Source organism: Acinonyx jubatus, chromosome B1 (assembly GCF_027475565.1).
Source record: "Acinonyx jubatus isolate Ajub_Pintada_27869175 chromosome B1, VMU_Ajub_asm_v1.0, whole genome shotgun sequence".
Taxonomy (NCBI): Eukaryota; Metazoa; Chordata; class Mammalia; order Carnivora; family Felidae; genus Acinonyx; species Acinonyx jubatus.
The window spans coordinates 76,777,680-76,801,653 of NC_069382.1; the positions used below are offsets into that span (position 1 = coordinate 76,777,680).

A 23,974-nucleotide genomic window follows, 5' to 3' on the forward strand; every position below is an offset into this window, starting at 1 on the left:
AATAGGGGCGCCTGGGTGGCTCAGTCAGTTAAGTGTCCGACTTTGGCTCAGGTCATGATCTCACAGTTCGTGAGAGTGAGCACCGCATGGGGCTCTGTGCTGACAGCTTAGAATCTAGGGCCTGCTTCAAATTCTATGTCTCCCTCTCTCTCTCTGCTCCTCCCCCACTTATGCTGTCTCTCTCTCCTTCAAAAATAAACATTAAAAAATTTAAAAGATTTAATAATAAATACACCCAGAAAAGTATTTCATGGTATAAAATATGTGTATTATAAAAACCTTTCCCATAACTGTAAATGCGTGCATGTATGTATGTATGTGCACGTGCAAGCACTGCCTGTGCCAACTTCCCATCTGACAACTTCTAATGAATTACAACAAGGCTGAAACATCCCCCCCAGGGCAAAGGGTATTTTTGTAATTGTGTCTATAGTTTAGTTGCCCACATATACAGACATCATTCTGAGACTATGGGAAGTGGAGGGAGGATGGTAGGAAGGACAGATTTCAGGTACGAACTATGGGATCCCTGGAAAGAATCCTAAGCGAAAAAAAGGAGCTCAGTAGCAAACTGGACTGAACTCCCAGAGACAAAAGGTTGTGGTTTGGGGTATTAGAGCATGGCAGCTTACACTGCATCCACCAACCAGGTTCTCCAGAGGGATATGGCCTCCCAATGCCTCCTATATCCTAATACAGCTGCCACCAGTAGATGAATGAGCAGCAGAAGTGAATGATTAGCATTCTAATGTGAGGAATGCCCATAAATAACTGGAGAGGGTAGGGATAGGAGACAGACTTTGCAGCAGAAGACTGATGTGTTCTATAGCTAGTGAGATTTGCATATTCGTATTATTATGAATTCATTTCTATCTAGAGGCGGTTTGGTAGACCTTCAGACTGGATAAATACCAAAAAGTTAATATTATTTTGACTTTCTTCTTCGCTAGTCTATATGTTCTAACCTTTGTATAATTGACATAGATTTGCTAGTAATAAAAAAAATAGGTTTCAAAAATACTTCTTCAAATATGAAAATCAAAATATAATAGGAAGTGAAAATAGGGTACAAACTATATACAGTAGGAACCCCATTCATTTTTGAATACAGATGTATGATAATAAAAAGTATTAGAGATTAAATATGTTTGTATATGCATACATATATACACATACATAGATATAACTATCTCTATATCCATATACTTATCTACAGCTATTCAGAGGGAGAAAATCTAGCAAGAAATATACCAAAAGGCAGGTAGTCCTTATTCATGGAATTACAAATGATGTTATTGTCTTCTTGTACTTTTCTGTATTTTTCAAAAATGTTTAATGAGCATGTATTACTGTTATGATCCAATAAAAAACTAACATTTTAACAATTAAAAGGGAAAATAAATTATGACATTTTCATAAAGATGAAATATTAATTATTAGTATTTCATTTCCAAAGAAATGTAATTACATGATAAATGAACATGATATAATTGACAGTAAAAAGAAGAAGGTTAAAAAGCACAACATAAGCAATGTGAAATCATCTCTGTATCTGGGTGTGTGCATATATATATATATATATATATATATATATATATTTCAAGAATTTGAATAGGACCTTTCCTGTTGTCTTAGGATTTTGGCTGAAGCCCCAAAACTGAGAACAATGAGTTATAAATAACTTCACATTCTAAAGAGAGATACTAGACACCTCCATGGAGGATTCAATGAAGAAAAAAGAACTGTTCCAGCAACTATCAACTCCTACCACCACCTATAACCTACTTACACGAAGTCTAAAGTTCAAAAGTGGATTCAAGAGCACTCTTAAGAGAGAAGAATGGTTCAAACTCACAGAGAATACAGTGACATTTTCCCTTCCGTTCAACGTCTCCCTCAAATGCTCCAAAAAAGACTGAAATAAAGTGAGAATCTTGACAGAGCTTGATGTGTGTCGCCTGGAATTTCAGGACCCTAGACACTGCTTCTCAATCTGAAAGCAAGTGATGGGCTGGAGTCATCTGAGTTAGCAAAATAAGGACAAAAGATAGTCATAAGGAGCAGCTTGTACTTCAGCCATATAGCAAGGTAAGGATGCATAAGATTCGTGAGAGCTAAGTGGTATGATGGATGTGACCCAAAAGGAAAACTAGGAGGCAGTTGGAAAACATGTTAAGGCGTCAGAGAAATATCTGTATGAGGAAACAGCATAGCACAGAACTCTGTGTGCGTGTGTGTGTGCACGCGCATGCACTTGCATGTGCAAACTGACTCTAAAGAACTAGAAATCCATCCATTCTGTGTAAATATTGGGACACTTTCCAAAATGGAGGACCTGGCTAACAAATAGTATTAGTCAACAGAGAACTAAAATAGTACTAGTCATCTACAACTTTGTCTCTTTTCCTCTAATTCCCCTTCCCTTGTTTGAACACTGGGAAGTCCAACAGTAGGATGAGGATTGATAATAATATGTTTCTCACCTTCCTCATTACAAGTCCTTGAGGCAGAGGGTGTCAGAAATAGGCTGAGTAGAGGGGAGACCCTTCAAATTGGATGAGAAATTAAAGTTTTTATGTAGACATTACTAGGCTTTTAGGACCTGAAAATGAATCTTCTTTTTCAAACAGAAATATATTATAATAATTAAAAGTATACATAAATACATGGTCTAGCTAAAAATGCTCTTTGTATTCTTTTAATTTTATTTATTTAACAAAATGGGGTGCGTGTATGTGTACACGTGTGGATGTGTATGAGGAATAGATAGATGGATAGATGACAAATAGAAAGACAGGTAAAGATATATGAGCATTGACACATAGATCTCCATACCTCAAAATATTCATTTGAGAAAGCAATGTGTCAAAACTTTAACAATGGTTATCCCCAAGAGATAGGAATAAGAAATACCATTTTTCATCTATCCTGTCTATCCTTAGCTTTTCCTATATCTTTCACTATGTATTAATTTTATACACAGAATACAATTTTATCTAAAAAAAAACTCTGTCTAAGGGGTATTTTATTGTTCCACTAAAGTCCACTAGACTAAAAGTAGAAGTGCTTTCAACAAAGATGGTCAAAAAAAAGGTGCCAAATATAATCTGAACCCAAACAGTACATTTAACACAGGCCAGGAGTATTTTACATGCTTCCCAAATGATTAAACTATCTATATAGAAACATGGATAATTATTTAAACAGCCATTATTCTCAATAAGAAAAATTATTTTTGCAAACATAGAATCTGTATCATAAATATTTGCATCTCAATTTATTTAATACTCCCATTTTTATTCCTATATTGGCTGATTTGACTTTTAAAATTGTAGTTCACCCAGTTCCAGGAAAAAAAAAAGCTTGATAGCCACCTTCTATCGCCAAATTTACTTTTATCACTCTTATGCTGATCAACATATTTATTTACCTCCATATTTATTTATAACACCCTCCATGTTTCTGTCCATAGAGATTCCCTTGTTGACTTGCTTCAGTGTTGCTTCTGAGAAAAGGCTTTCTCTTTAAAGGAAAAGAAGGACCAAATGTAGTAAAAGAGCTACAGACTGACAGCCAGAAGTTGCCCTAGATGTATTAGAAATGAAATAAGAGCTAAACTGTTTGACCTCTCTAGTTCTAAGTTTCTTTATCTGAGTCTCTTCTTTCACACACTACTCCCTTGAAATCCCATATTAATAGAATTACCCAGACATGCATTTCTGCTTGCCAAGCTTTCAATTGCCTCCATTTTATTTTATTGAGGCCCTTCTTTGGTAGACCTCCTTCTTTCTTAGAATTTTACAGTAAAATTCAGTGCTGCCTCCCTGGATGTAATTTCCCAACAGTGGGTTGAAAATTTAGGTATTCCTGTTTTCAGTAACTTTTTCCCTCTGGTCCTTGTCTACATTCCATATACGCATCTGTCTCCCAGCACATTGTTAGACCCACTGCAGATTGGCAGAGCTTCATTGAGTCACAAAAGGGGGTATCAGTTCAGGTTTCATAAATGGAATCAATATGAAGTTGAATCTGTCAGCAGTGACTAGTAAAAATGTAATTGGTACACGTTTCATTCGTTTGTTTTCTCCAAACATAAAAGAAGAAATGTTTTGCCTTGATGTAATATCAAATAACCTAAAACAGTTTCCTTCAGGGGATAATATTACCTTTTTAAAATTCCTTAACCTCTCTTTCAATGTAACTTAGACACAGTTTTACTGGACATTATTATTCCCCAATTTAAGTTTACATTTTTTCTTAGGTGAAAACCTTGACTTTCTGGGGCATTAATAGTGTTCAAAAATGAGAGCCATAATTCCTAGTCATATGACAACCATTTGCTTCCACCAAGAATAAAAAACATGATAGGAATCCTAGTGACTACAATACATTGCAGGATTCCTTGAGCAAGATTCTTATTCCTAATCCACTGAAAACATAATAGACAATAAGTGAAAAGCATCTGTCCCTTCAGGAGGCTCTTTAGAACTGGCAGAATATGAAACATTCTAGAAAAAATCCTGGAGTCACATTTACCTGTTTTTTTCTCCTCTAATTTTCAAGCTCTTTAAGATTATCTCAAATGAAATAGAAATTCACCATCTTATTCTCTAGCCTTACTGTCTGAGAGAATTGTGTTTACACCTAAACAAACGGCATTGTTAGAACCTGTATATCTATAATGAGTGAAACCACTGTCCACATAATATAAATACACATTTATTGTAACAATGGCTACCATTTTACACTGTTTTTGTCCTGAAAAATGATTTCACGTGTATACTAAATTCCTAATGATCAATTAGGCTTTCCTTTAAAATGGACACCTTGAATGCTGTATGACTTACTCATGATATAAGATACAAGAATAGATGCAAGAACATTTTGGGCAGGAATAGCCACAAACAAGAAAGAAAGAATCTTGGATCTTTGTAACCACTTTAAAATTGCATAGGCTTTAATTTTTTTTAATACATGCAAATAAGACAAAAGTATGTAGGTTACAAAGTAAATACCACCTTACGCTCCCTGCTGCCCTCTTCCTGCTGTCTCTCCCATAGAACCTTCCTGAAAGATCAATGTAAATTTTGTCGATGCTTAGTGTGTGCATTTCTACACAAAGTATATATGTGTATAACAAATTTTTTTTATTTTCATAAATAAAATCATATCATACACATTACTTTAAAAAAATATTTCTTAAAAATATGTCCAGATATCTTATAGGTATTTCCTATTTTTAAACTGTAGCAGAATATTATTATATAAAGCTGATATTTAACCATTTCATTATTGATTTATATTTAGGCTTCTCTCAGTTGATTATAAACTCTGCTTCAGTGAATATCTTGGCATATAACTAGATACCTATGTACATAGAAGTTGAAATTTGGTTCAAGCGTTAAGCTCATTTAAAATTTTTGATAAAGATTTCCAAAGGCCCACCAAAGAGGCTTAACCAATTTATATTTCCACAAACAGTATATTCAGAGTTGTCATTTCCCCACAAATTTACCAAAACTGGATATTATCAATCATCAATCTTTTTACTTTTTTTCTAAATTTGAGGGAATATCTACATTTATCACAATTGCTTTCATTTAATTTCCCTGATTTTCACAGCAGAGTTACTATCATTTCAAAAGTTTATGTATTTATTCATATTTCATGTTTTTCCCTCTATTGGGTGATTCATTTCTTGCTGACTTGTAGATGATTTTTATATATTCTCTGTTACACACACATATATACATATTTTTTATTAAAAGGATAATTTCTATACATGTATGCGTCTTTTTTATTCCAGGCTACTGCCTGCTTTTTGTGTGTTTATTTGTTTTTGTTTTTGTTCACTGGCAAAGGGACCCCAAAGTGGCAAGTTGGTAATTATAACCCCCCTGTTGGGTGGATCCCATGGAAGAAAAGCTAGGATCTCTAATCTAGCAAAGACTAAGATTGTGGGATGAAAAGATAAGCCTTAGTGAAAGGAATCATATGGTTTTGATCTTTGCTTACATTCCATCCTTACTACCATGGCTTCATTGCTCCATTATATAAGCACTGGGATGACTCAGTAAGAAGCTAACTGACATTCATTGTCTACTTGGTTGCCAAGAGCTTTGTATGAGATTGCTGTTTTCTGGTAGTCTATGTACATAGGTTTCTGCTGGACATCTTTGTCTCATGTCTGTGTTTTGTTCCTTCTGACTATTTGATTATATTATTTCCAACTCCTCAGGAGTCAGTATACATCCTTTACTCATGCCACTTCTTTTTCAATGTGCAACAGATAATCAAGTGTATTGCTCTTAATTGTGTCCAAGGGGAAGATTTCTCTTAATCACTTTCCTTCAGGGTCAAGATCGAGTGGGGCTTTCATACAGCAGCAACTGTTTTGTGACTAGCACCAACATATTATACCAACATTTTTGTGAGCCAGGCCCAGATCCTTTTTCCCCCGTCAGCGTGTCCCCAGTGGTGCCATAGGCATGGATTGAAGGAAAGGTACTAGTACTACATAGATCAGGCAAATGAGCCTCGGTTACCTGTCTGTGTAATTTACTCAGATGTTCTAGACTGACTTCAGTCAGTCTATATAGAAAGAGATTTGTATATTATTTATATAATCATGTATAAATTATATAATGTATTGTATAATATAAATAATATTATAAAGCATAAACCTTATGTAATTTAGAAATGATATACACACACATATATATAAAATTTTTTAATTTATTAAATTGAACAGGATTTCTCATCGAATATCGGCACTACCAGTTGTAGTGAAAACTTTTGTCTTGTGCTTGCCTATAATGAGAACATTTCTAATATTTTGCCATTATGTAAGATCTGTGCTTAAGGTCTTTTATAAATACACTATATTTAGTTAAGGGATTTTTCTCTTTATTTCTATCTTTCTAAGAGACTTGATCAGGATCTCTGATAAAAATAGGAATTTTTCAGTTGAAAATTGAATGATCTCCTCCCTCCACTTTTAAGTTAGTGGTAAAATGAATCACACTTGCATCTGTCCTAATGTTGACCCATACTTGCCAACCTAAAAAATATTTATTTGGTCATGAGGTATGGTGATTTGTATACTGTTGTTTTAATTTGCTGTTATTTTATTTAAGATTTTGCATCTATATCCATAGATGGACTTTCCTTTAGTTATCATTTTTGGGTTATCTTTTCTGGAATCAACAGCAGGATTTTGCCATTCCGTAAAATGAGTTGGAAAACTAACCAATTCTAGGCCCTGGAATGGATATATTACATAGTAATTATCTGTTCCTGAAAGGCTTGGTAAAACCTTTACATTTCCCTTCGTATTTCCATAAAAATAATCAGTTGCCGAAATAAGAATCGTGTTAAGACTTCAGTGGCGTGACAAAAAAAAATCAACATCATAGAAATTGCTCTCATCAATTTATTTTGTTTTCAGTGGGGAGATTTATATACATGGATATAAAGCAAAAACACCTAGCTATGTTATGTTTATAAAAATGTCTCATGTTTCCAGGGCCACCCAGTGCATTATGACATGAAGCCCAACCTTAACAACATTTTTTTCTGGGGTTTTATCCAGTCCATACAATATCAACAAGATACAGGGAAGATATTTAAGCTGGAGACTTTAAAAAGATAACAAAACAAATTGTAAAATAATGGAACTCAAAACATACACTGAAAACTGTAAAGTTTACTCTGCATTTAATTTAAGCATATAAAACAGATGTTACATTATTAGCTTATGCTATTTACCATCCAATCCCACCTACGGAGTGACAAAAACCATTAATCAGGTGTGACTAAATGTTACGTGCTGGATCCCAGATATTTAAAAGCAAACCCTCTGACAGCATAATTTCTGGAATTAACTATTTACTCATTAGATTAGTTAGGATAATGTTCAGATGTGAATAGCAGAAACATAAAACAACAGTGGCTTAAACAAGCTAAAAGTTCATTTGTCTCTCAGGTAAGAGCTCATAGCTAAACATTACTGTGAGACAGTAGGGCGGCCCTGTTCCACAATGTCCTCAGGGATCCAGACTCCTTCCAACATTCCACCGTGCCATCCTTTGGGCATGGTCTTCACACATGACCTGAGATGGAATTATAGCCATCACATATATTCTAGGTAACAGGTTAGAGGAAGTGGTTGTGAAGGTTCAATAGGTACATGCCAGTTGTATCATATCAAAGGGTCCTGGAAGCTCTCACAGGGTATTTCCACTTACAGCCCACGGAATATTGTTATATTTCATACATCACTACAAAGGAGGCTGGCCAGTATATTTTATTATTCTAGGAAGACATGTATCTAACCAAAAACCCTCTTGTAATGAGAGAAAAGGAGAGTAGATATTGAGAGAAAACTAACCTGCTTCCACCATTTCTGCCTCCACCATTTCACACACACTCACAAGTAGTCTGCTCTTGCATTTCCTGATCTTCTCCAGCTCATGAATACAAGCCCCTGGTGATAAATGTCCTTGCCCAAAGAGTAGAAATAGATCAGTACAAATTAATCAGTGTGTATGGAGAAAACAACTTAAAGAGCATAAACTTACTGTCAGTGGGTCATGGTGCTATACTGATAGATTAAAAAAAAAAAGAATATTCCTAAAATGGAAAAATTAAACCCTAGTCTTTCAATCAGCCAATATATTCTGGCACCAGTAATGTGATCCTCACTCTTGGGGTGCCATATGTGTCACATGAATGTTGATTTAGGTGTTTATAATACAATTAGAATGGTGACACATATAATAAAATGTTACACAGCCTAATAATTACTAATCACAAAGTAAGAGATGTGACAAAGCTCCATATGATTAAGTAATATACTAATAGTATAGACAAGAATGGGGATTTATGCTTCAGTTATTATGGCAGTTAGGAATTTGAAGGGACTGATTATCCTTTTGAAAACAACTAAAAATACTGGATTAATCATAAAAATGTCATATTAAAAGCAGCTATGATATGACAAAATAGTAATTTATTTCCAATCAAAAACAGGGAAAAAAATGAATCCAAAGAGTTAGCATAGGACTAATGTAGTGTTAACATGGGGGCATTTTCTAAACCTAGAAACTTGAATTTCATTTTCATAGCCTCATGGAATCATGGGGATTAAAAATAAAGCACAAAGTTAACCCAAGTTAGGAAGTTGATAAAAGACACTTCCCCATCAATAATCTGTGACTCCAGGTGTCCACAAACTAAATGAAAGTAAATCAGAAATAAGCCCATCCCTCTTTCCCCACTTCCAGGAGGCTACAAGGAAATCTGACTTGGTACTAAAGGAAAACAAAAAGGATAAATCTTCAATGAAAAGTTGTAAACCAGCTTTTCAATATATCTGTAGCTAAAATTCATTTCATTTGTGTGGTCCAAAATACCTCAGACTATAAATTTACTTTAAGATAGTCACAGACACAGTTCCCTCAGGTACATGGAAGAAAAAACCAAAAATACTCTTCAGATTTTTAGAGGAATTCATCTTCATTCTAGGACTCAACAATTCCCACAAATAATTTCCCAAAGAAAATAAGCAACAAAGAATTAAAACTTACAATGTACACAGCAAATGAAGGCATTATTAGAACAACAGCAACAACAAGAGCCAAAACAAACTGAGATTTCAGGTATTTAATTAATGAGCTCTAAATTATAAAATGCCTATTAAAGAGAAGAATTAATATATCTGTGGACACTATAAAAAATGACCCAGCAGATAATGAGAAAGAATAAAAGAGATACTCTAGAAATTAAAAAAAATACATTTATTCAAATTTAAGAACTCAACTGATGTGACCGTGAACAGATTAAAAACAGCTAAAAAGAAAACTAATTGGAATATTGATCAGAAGAAACTGTCTACAATGCAGTGTGAAGAAATAAAGAAATGGGGTAAGAAGATTGAGGGTAGAGTTAGCATGCCTCACATATTTTCAATCAAAGCCCCAGATGGACAGGAGAGAGAGAACAAGGCAAGGACAGTATTTGGGAAGATAGTGGGAAGATATCTAGAAATGATAAAAGACACATCAATTCACAAATTGCAGAGTCTTAATACATCCCCCACAGAAGAAATGTCACATTACAGTAAAGCAGCACACGACCAAAGACAAAGAGATGGTATTAAAAGAAGCCAGAGATCAGATTTTTTTTCAATGTAACAACAGACTGACATCTGACTTTTCAATAGCCTCAATGAAATCAAAAGCCAGTGGAACAGCACTTTCAATGGGCTGAAATAAATGACTGTCAATCAAGACTTCTATATCCAGAGAAGATATAATTTTTTTTAATTTTTTTTCAACGTTTTTTTATTTATTTTTGGGACAGAGAGAGACAGAGCATGAACGGGGAAGGGGCAGAGAGAGAGGGAGACACAGAATCGGAAACAGGCTCCAGGCTCTGAGCCATCAGCCCACAGCCTGACGCGGGGCTCGAACTCACAGACCGCGAGATCGTGACCTGGCTGAAGTCGGACGCATAACCCACTGAGCCACCCAGGTGCCCCGAAGATATAATTTTTAAAGAGGATAAATAATGACATTTTTCTTATAAGCAAAATTGAGAAAGTTTTCCACTAAGAGATCTTCATTAATAAAATTCTAGGGGATATTCTCCAGGTATAAAGAAAGTGATCCCCAATGGAAAGTCTGAGATATAAGAAAAAATAGAGAGCAAAGAAATTAGTATTTGAGTAAATTTAAGTGAACTTTGACTATATTAAACAAAAAAATGGTAATAATATATTGTGGAATATAGAAAAGATAGAATTAAAATATCTAGCAAAGTAGTATAAATCAAGAAGGGAGTAAATGGCATTAAAAGTCTTTAAGATTTCTACTGTCTAGGAAAAGGGTAAAGGTATTATATGGCATTAGACTTTGATTATTCACATTATAATTTCTAGGGAAACCACTAAAAGAAAAAACATAATATACAACTTCCAAAGTAGTGGAAGGGTATACTAGAATAATAAAAAAATAATCAACCCTAAAAAAGCAAGAAAGGAGAAAAAAGACAGGACAATTTGAAATGTTAGTAGTTGCATTAAATTTAAATGTACCATATGTTCCAGTTAAAGGAAAAAAATTTTAGGCTATACCTTATAAATTACAAGTTGCATATTAATTATAAGGAATATATAATTATAATTATAATATATAATTATAAGGGATACAACATAGAAAAAATAGAAAAGTTGAAAATGAAAGCATGAATAAAAAACATATCATGAAACACTAATCAAAGCAAAGTTGGTACATTTTCATCCATTATCTTCCCAAATATTGCTTCTGCCTCCTTCTCTTTCTCTTCCTTCTAAGAGCTCCGATTTAAAATATGTATATACACATATAGAGAAACAAAAGAATAGAAATATATAGAAGATGTGAACAAAATGGACAAAAGTGGGGGTTTCCCCCTTTTACCTACATGAATTTACATTATTTCAAATTTTAAAATAAGCATATTTTATTCTTAAATTTTTATTCTTGTTTAATTAAAAAAAGCTGTCACCAACTACTCTAGGACTTATTTCTTTCAGGCAAACTTTTAGCCTTCCCTCTAACAGAGAGCAGAAGAGATGCTCTTATTTACACGTTATAGGTGCGAGAGTAAGCTGTGAGACCCCCTGTGCCAGATACAAAACACAGCCAGCCTCATCACTGATAGTAGTGGCAAATACTTGAGATGCACAAGAATTGGGGAGCAGCTTTAAGTTCTGTGGAGTTTGGAATGGACTCACCAAAGAAAGACCTACAACCAGGAAAATCTCATGAATATGTGCTGGCATCCCTGGAAATTTTTGGAAGTCTTTGAGAAAAGGAACTCAAGGAAAGAAACATCCTGGATTAAGGAAACATATATTAGGAGTCATCATGGTTTGGCTAAGTATGTTAATGAAATAACATCTGTGCTCACCAGCTGGTAGTGCCTTCACCAACTTCCCTAGAATATATTTGGAGAAATCCCAAATTATAAAACTTAAAGCTATGAGATGAAAATGTAGCTCAGTCTGCTTGAGCAATTAAGGTGAAACATGTTTGATTTCATTTTGTAATTGGAATAAAATGTTTGCAATAGTAAATTTAACACATTCCAAGGTTTTTTTTCCTTAAAACATATTCCACTTGTGTCCTTTCCCCTCCAAGCTGGAGCAATGAAGCTGATCTCCAGAGCAAAAGCACAGGTTAGGACTCTGCAGGCAGAATGAGGAGCAGGAACTCTGCTCTCACAGGGAGGCAAGAGATGATGTAGGACATTTAGGATAATATATAGTTTCAAGGGCTTCCAACACATGGCCAAGCAGAACTAAAAAGAAATATAGTCACAAATATGGAAAGATTAGCCTAATGTGACCATTGTTAACCTGGACTTTGCTAATCCATTAGGTTTTCATCCTACATGAATCACTGCAGAAAGTGAGATTCATCCCTACCCCCATTTCAACTAGATAAACGACCCATTTTTATGGGATTACACTTAAAGAAAGCTTGCACTCCTAAATGATCATTTTAAATTTTGGTACCATTTGTAAAAAGTAAACAGATCTAGACAATTTTTAAATGCCCCACTGACTGTGGAACCCACATTTCCTTAAACTATCAGCATCACCATTTTTTCATACCTTAAAAATGTAATCTCCCATGACCATAATTTCAGAAAAATGTTGGTTCTCTTACTATGTGCTAGAGCTCTTGCAAGTACTCTACATGCATATTTGTGTCCAATACTCATAATAGCCTTTGGATATCAGTATAATTTGTTTAAGTTTTTAAAAAAATGTTTATTTATTTTGAGAGAGAGAATGAACAAGTGGGAGAGGGGCAGAGAAAGAAAGAGAGAGAGAATCCCAAGTAGGCTCAACACTGTCAGCACAGAGCCCAATGTGGGGCTCAATCCCACAAACCACGAAATCATGACCTGAACTGAAATAAAAAGTCAGACGCTTAACCAGCTGAGCAACCAGGCATCCCCCTCCATGTTTTTAAAGTTTTTATTTATTTATTTTTGGGAGAGAGAGAGAGAGAGAGAGAGAGAGAAACCAAAGCATGATCCACAGCGTGGAGTCGGTCGCAGGGCTCAATCCCACAACTGTGAGATCATAACCTGAGCCAAAATCTAGAGTCAGATGCTTAACCGACTGAGCCACCCAGGCGCCCCAGTACCAGTTTTATGCTCACTTTTTAAATAATAAAACTTACGCTTAGAGTGTTTTGAAAATTACCTACATTAAAAAATATAGTAAACGTCAGTCACAAATATGGTTCAGCTTCTCTCCCTTTGAAGTCCATATTCTTAAAGTCACAGTACTTGAAAGCAATTAATAGTTGGTTTATCACCCTTGAAGCATCTGAGCTACAGAAAAATTATATTATCTTTCTTGTCATTTATATCAAATCATGAACATAAATCTCACCAAAAGACAACAATATTATAGTGTCAAAAAGAAATAAACTGGGTCAAAAAATAAAAATAAAAATCTTCACCAAAACTTAGATTGCTTACTAACATTACTAGTTTGTGTGTTTTTTTATAACTATGTAATTATGTATGTGACTATTTTTCCTTCAAATTAAGGGTTTTTTTTTCTTTTTACACTTCCCAAACACTAAAAGAAACTACAATCTGAAGGGGAAAAAAAAGTCAAAAGAATAGAAGAAAGAAAACTGAAAAGAACACCAAAAGAAAACCCAGCAGGAAACTTGAACACTGTGTTTTATTGTCTTCAGAGGGAAAAGGGAGGGTCTTCCAAAATGCTAATATTGGTACAGCTTTCTGACTCATCCCTTTATCCCCCACAGCACCTGGCATATTGCTTTGCATATGTACATAATCAATATTTAAATGAATGGATGGATGCATATGAGGCTCAGAGTTCCAAAATTCTATATTTTGATTCTCCCCCTCAAATCTAACACCATACACTCACTATGTTTTTTTAGAACTCGATCACATTGAAATTAAAAAACAGGATTTGGTCCTATTAAGGACACAAATTGTTTAATATGTTGAGGTTTAACATAACAGACACCACATCTTTATATGAACATGTAGCTTGTTTATAATGCTATTCCTGTTACCCATATTTCAATTACATAACAAACTACCAAGAACTTGGTGGCTTAAAACAACAGGTTTTTAATTTTTTCTCTCATGGTTCTGTAGGTTGACTGGTTCTAACTCAGGGCTTCTTATGTGGTTGCAGTCCAACAGTTACTGGGGCTAGAGTCATTTGAAGCCTTGACTGGGCTGGACATCTAAGGCGGCTCATTCTCATGGTTGGCTGCTGATAATGGCCACCAACTACGGCTCAGCTGTCACTGCCAATTGGAACTCCTACACATGGCTTCTCCATGTGTCTGGGAGTTCTCACAACAAGGAAGGTTGAGGAAACATCCCAAAAGACCAACAAAGAAGATGTGAAACTTCTTATAACCTAGTCTTAGCAGCTACAGAGCATCACTCCTGCTCCATGTTATTGGTCACACTAGCTAGTTAGGCCAGCCCAGATTCAAGGAGATGGAAATTAGATTCCACTCTTGATATGAGGAACAATGGACAGGTTTAGAGAAGGAAGAAACTGGTGATGGCCATCAGTGAGACTCTTATCCATCACAAATGCCTAAGAATTATGGAATTTTTTACAAGGTTAGATGTTAACTGTTTCGTCTGGGAATCATATTAAAACTCATTAAGAACTCCTTCAGGCATAACTATGAACTAAATATTCGCAAAGTGAAAATAATGTATTTGATCGCTACACACCTTTTCCAAGAAACATAAAATTTCAAGCCAACTCGATTTATTTGTCAAGCTATACAATAGTTTCTGTGGTTAATAAAATTTCAAATGAGTATACTTCAGTTACTTCTAAGAAACAAACATGAAACAATACCATGACTATCTCCTAGTACTAACTTCCACAACTTCTTAATGACAACCTACACATTATGAAAAGTAAAATAAAGTCTTGCCATTTCTCCTGGATCTTAGTGGAAGGAAGAGAAAAGAATGATTGGCTTTGTCCCACGAATGTATTCACAGTTAACAATAAGGAGAAAAGGGCTGACACTTTTTTATTGCCCACAATTTGTCAGGATCTATTTGTTTTGAATGTTAATTTAATCCTCATAAAATCCAAAAAAGGTAGATAGATTGACTCCATTTTGCAAATAAAGAGACTGAAGTTCTTCAAGGTTTAGAACTGCACCCAAGTTAAGGGAAGGAAGAGTATTAGGGCCCTGAATTTTTTTTTCCTTACACTATCTTGTCTCATGAGGCAAAGTGAGTGTGTCTGTATTACAAACCCTCCATAAAGAAGGAGGTAATTTGGCAACAATATATACCAATATAAAGGAGGGGAAAAAATTGAAAATGAAAATGTATTTACACTCCACTGGTTCATCTTATATATGAAAAGTGAAAAAGAAATACCTATATTCATATAGAAATCCTAGAAAGATTGCTTTACCTTCAGTGATTTGGGGAATGGAGTAATTCAAATCGGTGAGGAAAGACATAAAATAAATTTCTTTATAGGCATATATTTGATGATGTGGTCATTCTATACTTCTATCAAATATACTAAAGAATATTACAGGTAACATTGCTTCATACTATTTGCCTTTATGACTAAGCCTTGATGTAAACTAGTAAAATAAATAACTCAGTGGATGAATCTGAAGTAAGATTTGCACTCTTTTTTTAGTCAGGCAAGGTTTAGACTAATACCTTCACCTTTCTGGAAAAGAGAAGGATTAAATAAATTTAGAGCTTTCAACAAAAGCCTAAAACCAAAGAAGACCGAAACTTTAAATCAGAGTCTGAAAGATAGATGTATTGTATTATTTAAATATTAGCACAGATGCACTCTTGAATATGAAGCATTAAAATTTAAGTTGTTTATCTCTCAGACAGATTTAATTTAATATCATGCAAGGCAAATAGACCTTTACTTATTCTGGTAAAGTAGCACTGAATCAATTGTAGCCATTGCCTATTCAAAGAGAAAAACAAAAGAAAAAAACCATATCGGCAATTATTTGTATGTATCCGAAGAAAAAGAAGACTTTAAATATTTATGAAACAGTTTTTTAATTTCTTGTGATTATAACCTAAAAATATGCAAGTCTCTTGGGTCTTTGCTATGATGAACCAAGATCTTCTAAAATAGGCAATGATGACTGACATAGCACGCAAGGTCAAATAATCCTATTTTGTTTCGTACAACCTGTCTCAAGGGCAATGTTGTGTTTAATAAATATTCTTTTTTATTTAATAGTAGGATTGTATTTCCCTATGTCTAACCCATAGGCACATTTGCAATGCCTGACATAAAATAAGGTCAGTAGGTATCTTGGGGAGAACTGAATGTTTCCTTTTCAGTACTAAGGCAGAGGGGAGGGGGCACATTAAACCATGTCCAAAACTTCCAACTAACTTCTGGATGCTTTGTGAATTGTATATATACACATAACCCCTAGAATATTTCAACATAGGTAATTTTTAAAAACACAGGTAACTTATGGGGTGCCTGGGTGGCTCAGTCGGTTGAGCGTCCGACTTCAGCTCAGGTCATGATCTCGCAGTCTGTGAGTTCGAGCCCTGCATCAGGCTCTGTGCTGACAGCTCAGAGCCTGGAGCCTGCTTCTGATTCTGTGTCTCCCTTTCTCTCCGCCCCTCCCTGATTCATGCTCCCTGTCTCAGAAATAAACATTAAAAAAATTTTTTTTGATAAAATAAAATAAAAACATAGGTAATTTATACGAATAGTTTGGCTATTTTGACTCCCTAAATGAATCAAATCCTTCTAAATGAACTGGCTCATTTGTAAACAATGCAGTCCTACAGCTGATTTTAATATTGCCATTTCCCTTAACACCTTGCAGCTTACTGCAACTGTTTATAAGGTTTTTCCTAGAAAGTTGGCTTACAGATAAAATCACAAAGTATGTGGAGAAATATCTCCACTTTCTTCCTATGTTTAAAACTCATACAGTTTTATCTGATTGTCATGTTTTATGAACAGCCAGTGGTTCGAAAAATAAGGCTTGTCTTTCCCATAAATCTCTTATTTCGGTCTGTGTTCAAGGCTCAGGTCTGCTGCAAAGGCTTATGTCTAATGCACAGTGTCACCATCTCTAAAATTGGAGTCATTTAAAGGTTTGCCCATGCCTTCTGTGAGATAAGGGATTGACAGTGCTAAATCCATGGGTGACCATTAAGGTAGTAATCCCCAATTCTACCTTTCTAAGCAACCTCTATTAAGGTAGGGTGGCATTTGCTACACTTGAGCCAATACACCTAATCACATGTCCTGCCCCTCACAGTAATCAACAAATAGGTATTTCAGAGGAAAAGACCAAAATTTCTTTAAAAAAATCTTAAAAAAATAATCTAGCATAAGAAAAAGCAATACATGGAAAGACTCTCAATCCTAATTCCCACGGACAATAAATCCACATTCAGAAGCGTTAAATAATCTTTCTCTTATATCTCCACTGACCAGGCTACAAGTGCCTAGTGGTGATCATAAAATTTTCCAGCACTCTTGAAAACCCAGACACAATAACTACCTCAATAAATCCCACTCAAGTCATACAGCTTGCTCTCCAAGAACATGTCTCTCTCTTTTTTAATCCACTTTTGTTTTCTAAAAGATATTCTGGGTTATGGGATGTGGTTTCTCAGGCTAATAGGGTGCCAATCCATTCTTCAGTGTGGCTCATGTCTTCATCTCGTGTAAACCTCAAGATTCACAACCTTTTCTTAAAGTGTATTAGTTTATTCCATATGCTCTTATTCAGATTCTGTGAATGGATGCTGGTGACAATGAAAACTCCATAATCTCAGAAGTTGTGTAAAGATAGTGTTTGGCTTTGACCTTAGGACTCCACTAATGTGTTCTAGGGTACTGAAGACTGTAGGTATCTAAAGTTGAAGAGGATCATGTTGCTGATATGATTGTTTGCAAATTTCAAATATTGAAAAGGCATTAAAGATGTCTACTCAGGGTGCTCCAAGCTGGCTGTGTTGATAGAGCAGGTGACTTTTGATCTCAGGGTCATGAGTTTGAGCCCCACGTTGAACACAGAGATTACATTTAAAAAAAAGGATTCATACTCAAAATGCTTTCCTTTTGCCATCTGGTAATATCTCCACCATGTTATATAGAAAGCTTCATAATGACAATCCTACCTATTCTAGCACCACGTTGTATACAAGGTATCTACTCAGTAAGTTTTAACTGAGTTTAACCGTGGGCATTAACAACATCCTACAGGGAATCCAAACAACAAAATTAAATTATCTAATGGTAAAACTAAGCAATGTTTAGCACATTTTGTTTTCAAATGCCAGGATAATCTCCTGAAAGTATTTTACTAAACTTTACCATTTATGGATTTTTTCAGAAGCATTAATAAAACTAACAGAAAAAGTACTGTTGGTATAGTTTATATGACACTGATGTATTTATGTATTTATTCTATTCATCATTAGGAGATGTTTTAAGAGAAATGAGTTAGTGACACTGAATGGGATTCAAATTCTGCCTTCTCCACTAGCTAGAATATTTACTAGTGTTTGTTAAAATAATAATACTTTGCATCAGGATTATAAGATTAAATGAGAAAACACATGAAAATCCCCTAGTAAAATGCCTAGCATATAGTAGATCTCAGTGGATGTTTATTGACCTATACTTAATCAAATGTGAAAATGAAAGGAATATTGGGCAGAGATTCATCTAATGACAGGTTTTGAGCTCAAGATCTTAGAGAGTTTGCCCAGTTTTATAAACCAATTTGCACTATGTGGTATTTTCCAAAAGCATTTTTACCATAGAGTAAGATAGAGGTGGGTATAAACCCCATCCATTCATCTGGAAGAAATATCTTTAGATTTATATCACTCTGAGGAAACATATTAAAATTTCATATTTCTTTCTGACGTCTTATTCCTAACCGAGTTAGTGAACCTGTCATCTGTATATAAAGACTCACTTTCAAGGAGAATGAAAAATGGTTCTCTTCTATAATCAGGGACTCACCTCTGTATCCTCCCTAGTAACATCAGCCGTTGTGACTCTGGCTCCCTAGCAACCATGTCGTTCTATATAAGACAGCTTTATTTGAAACAATGTTCACTGGAGAAAAGGAAGTAGAAAAAAGTCCACATAAAAATAAAAATAAAATAAGAAATGTCCGTGAGGATAAGTACAATCAATGCTTCCTTGGGATGCTAAATAATTTTCCTTGTATAATTTTAATAAAAAATTAAAATTAAGAGAGTATAGATTTGTCAGAGAGCTGAAATATGTATATATACATATGTATATATATACATATATATACATATATATATACATACATACATACATATATATACATATATATACATACATATATATACATATATACATATATATATACATATATATATATACATATTTTATCAGGTAAGAACTTTGTTTCACATTTTATGCTAAAAGAACAGTAATATAAGAAAGGAAAATTCTATTCAAACCAGAAAGTTTAAAAAAACAATATACCAAATATTTCATGAGAGCTTTGCTTTACTAAATACAATTTTGATGCAACAATCTGTACTTGAGTCTTTCTGCCCTGCAGTCTCTGGGTGAGCTAATTTCTGTATTGAGTTGGTTCTCAGTGCCAAAGGTCTGACAGAACATGGGAAAGTTTAAGCAAACAGTTCACTTTACTTGAAACAGATTTACTACTGTCATCAGGAACACTGTGTCCCTCATGGCCTCATTTTATGGCCCTTGCACCTGATGGGCTGGTTCATGACAAACTCATTCCTCCTCAGTGCCCATTACCTGCCTAAGCCTTTCCCACAGGCCCTCTGTGCAACCTCTATGCAGCATCTCACTTCAAATCCAGTATTCTTTCAGCCAAAAGCAGTGATCACAAATAGCCGAACTTCATTTTCTGATTTCCAATGGAGTAAAAACTGATGTCCATATCTGAATGAAAAAGATATCTCCCAAAATCATACTCTACAAAAACGATTGATATTCTAAACCAGGAAATATTTCATGAAAGTGCATATTAAGCAAATATGTCACCTAAAGAAATTATATATTATGCCTTAAAATCTTATCCTATACATAAATAGATGCTGTCTTAGGAAAATGTTTTTTAAAATAAAAGCAGTAATAATATGTTTACAAATACACAGCATCTTAAACTTTTAAAACCATTATTATACTCATGTTATAAACAATGAAACTGAGACAGTGATTCGTTAGATGTCACATAGTAAATTAGTGACAGAATAGAACAAGAGCCAGGGTCTCCCACCTGTAAGCTCAGGATACTGAGGCAAATTCTGGGCCTCTTTGAATTAGCAAAGACCAGAGCAGAAAGCCCTCTTCATGGTGCCACAGTCTTTCCAGGTCCTAGATCAGTCCCAGGTCAGTTTATGTTCTTTCTCTCCTTTCAGGCCAACAGCTTGCTCTCAAATCGTAGAAAAAGAAACAGAGACTATGCTGACTTAAATATCTGGCTTTGTGGATCTACTTGCAAGGGAAGAACAACATAACCATAAGATACGTGGAACTAACCAAGATATTTAACCAGGGACCTAACAATTTAGGCAACACTTAGTTACTCAATACTTCCTAACCTCCCAGCATGTTTCTAGATATTTGGAAAACAAAAACAAAGAAAGCAATCTCTTTCCTCATGGAACCTACATTCTTTGAACAGGAGATGACAATAACTTATAAACATAATACATAGTAAATACAAGGGGATAAAAATAGGGCAGGGTAGGGAGATTAGGAACACTGGGTAGTAGATGGGAGGGGCGGTGCAGGATATAGAACAATAGACAGTGCACAGTTCTCCTCTCAAAATAATTTAGTAGAACCTAATGAGGGAAAGAGTAACAGAGCAGGAAGGACAGATAATAGAGTATTAACAAATAACATGGCATAATAAACATATGTAATACTGAGACCTAACATACCAAACTCAGTTTACATCCCTCAGAACCTCTGGAGTTACATCCCTCCTGGGGGTGACCCATGAGATTTTAATGTATGTTTGCTCCTCTGTTCTGGTTAAATAGACTTCTATGTTTCCTCATACTCCATATAATATCTCCCCTTCTCCAGATGAATTCTGAATGTAAGAAATTCCCTCTTTGTGGTATGTCCTTGTAGTTAGCGTCCACTAAATTCTGGAACCAAGTTTAACTTGATTCCAATGAAACTGCCATCTTTCCTCTCTATTACTGCTGGACTTGTCATCAACCAGGTGCTCCTGGATTGATAGGCTCTAATTCCACTTGCCCTCTTTCCAATGATTTTTTACCCCAAATCACATTCCTTTCAAGAGGAAGCAGAATGCTTTAACGGCTTAGTGCTTTTTTTCTCTCTACCTCCAGGATATCCCAAGACTCTGTCTTATCCAGAATATTGTTTCCTTCCTCTTTTGTTCCTTTTTCTTTCTCCAACTTATCTGTAGATTCTATTTTGTCTTCTAGAGTTATCCAAATCGATCAGCTCCACTAAATGCTTCTACTAGTGGTATTTGAAACATGGTAGTTCTTGAATATAGATTGCTTCCTGGTAGAAATTATCTCTCAGTTATAAGAATGCTCTCCTCAGCCAAGTTTAAGTAGAATGTAAGATTCCAAGATGGCCTAATTTAGCTCAAAACTCTGCTTCTGGAAAGTGAAAAGTTCTGCTCTGGCAGTCACACTCCTGGTTTCTAGTGCCAGCTCTGCCATGAACCAGTTGTGTGATGGGATACCTTTGGGAAAATCACTTGATTTCTCTTAGTCAAAATATAAAGTCTTATGGAAATCTCCAAGTCTCTTCCAATTCTGAAGTTGTGTGATCTCCGGATGGTTGCATCAGATTAGAGAGCTGTACGTTATAAACTGTAAAATTATTTTACCCTTGTCCTTTTGTTTCTAAAACCCTAACCATTTCCATAATGTCAACTTGAAGCAGATCTTCATATATGTTAAATACTATTCCTATAAAGTAGAAATAAATTACTCAAGGTATTACTCAAAACTATGTATCTCAGATTCAGATATTTTAATCAAACACATTAAATAAAAGTCAAACCTTCTGGAAAACGTAGACTAATAATAACATCCTTTTTAAGTTTTTATTTTAATTCCAAAATAGTGAACATACAGTGTTATATTGGTTTCAGGTGTGCAATATAGCAATTCAACAATTCCATACATTATCCGGTGCTCATCACAAGTACACACCTTTTTGTTTTAATGTTTATTTATTTTTAAAGAGAGAGAGAGAGAAAGCAATCGTAGGAGGGGCAGAGAGAGAGAGGGAGAGAGAGAATCCCAAGCAGGTTCTGCACTGTCAGCATGGAACCCAATGTGGGGCTCGATCCCATGAACCTGTGAGATCATGACCTGAACTAAAACCAAGAGTAGGACACTTAACTGACTGAGCTACCCAGGCACCCCACAACAAGTACACTCCTTAATCCTCATCACCTATTTCACCCGTCTCGCACCCACCTCCCCTCTGGTAGCCATCAGTTTGTTCTCTATAATTAAGAGTCTATTTCTTGATTTGTCTCTCTGTCTCCTTTTCCCCTTTGCTTGCTTGTTTTGTTTCTTAAATTCCACATGAGTGAAATCCTATATTTATCTTTCTCTGACTGACTGACTTATTTCACTTAGCATTACACTCTCTAGCTCCATCCATGTCATTGCAAATGGCAAGATTTTATTCTTTTTTATGGCTGAATAACATTCCATTGTATATATATACCACATCTTCTTTATCCACTCATCAATAAACATGGTCAGCTTCCATATCTTGGCTATTATAAATAATTTTGCTGTAAATATCAGGGTGCATGCATCCCTTTGAATTAGTGTTCTTGAATTCTTTGGGTAAATATCCAGTGGTGGGATTTCTGGGTCTAGAGTAGTTCTATTTTTAACTTTTTGAGGAACCTCCATACTGTTTTCCACAGTGGCTGCACCAGTTTGCATTCCCACTAACAGTGCAAGAGGGTTCCTTTTTTTTCCACATCTTTGCCAACACCTGTTGTTTCTTGTGTTGTTGATTTTAACTAGTCTAGCAATAACACTTCTAACTATAATAATTCACTGTTTACATCTCACAAATTATCTATACAATGCAACTTACAAACAATAATCTTATGTCTTAATTATCTGAAAATGAAACACCTTATGAATTCATTTTTATTATTACTACTTTATTTCCTATGTTCTAAGAAATTTTGAAAAATGCTGAATTTATTTTCCTGCTTGGGGAAGAAATAAATACAAAACTATCTAATCCTAGTTCCTATAGCTAAGTTGAGTAAATTAAAGAAGAAAGAATGTAATTGTTCAAATTTACTGAGAGTGTTGTCAGGATCAAAGCTATGCTCTTTGAATTAAGTGATCATGCTGCTGAATTGTAGCAATAACAGCAAAATATAAACTAATTTTTCTCAAGCCGTAAAGAATGTCTTTCCTTATACCTACCGCTTCTCAAAATATTACATATAAAGGTTTATCAAAGATTAGAGATCATTCTTCTAGTCTTCATAATTCACTTCACTTGCAGGATGCCTCTAGAAACCAGCCTAACCTGCCTCACTCTTACTTTGAAAGCCAAATCATAGCCATTCTGAGACTGTTTTATTTATTATTTTTTTTAATGTTTATTTTTGGGAGAGAGAGAGAGAGAGAAAGAGAGACTGCTGGGGGAGAGGGGGGGACAGAGGGAGAGGGGACGTAGGATCCAAAGCAATACAAAGTGAGCTCTGTGCTGACAGCAGAGAGCCGGATGTGGGGCTCAAACTCACCAGCTGTGAGATCAAGACCTGAGCCCAAGTCAGCCACTTAACTGACTGAGCCACCCAGGCGCCCCTTCTGAGACTATTTTAAATGGAATCGTCAGCAAGAGATTCCT

At 35.1% G+C, this 23,974-nt stretch overlaps 1 long non-coding RNA gene across 3 annotated transcripts in view; it reads right to left on the reverse strand.

Annotated features, from left to right (window-relative positions):
* Positions 1 to 19,115, reverse strand: part of LOC113601111 (uncharacterized) — a 49,794-nt gene extending 30,679 nt beyond the window's left edge. For 2 of the 3 annotated variants that reach the window (XR_003422260.2, XR_008296080.1), the window contains exon 1: positions 19,038 to 19,115. This is a non-coding gene — a long non-coding RNA (uncharacterized LOC113601111). Of the gene's footprint in view, positions 1 to 2,483; positions 2,620 to 19,037 lie in introns of those variants that run through there. The other variant, XR_008296081.1, reaches the window with a different exon arrangement.
* Positions 19,116 to 23,974: the final 4,859 nt, after the last annotated feature.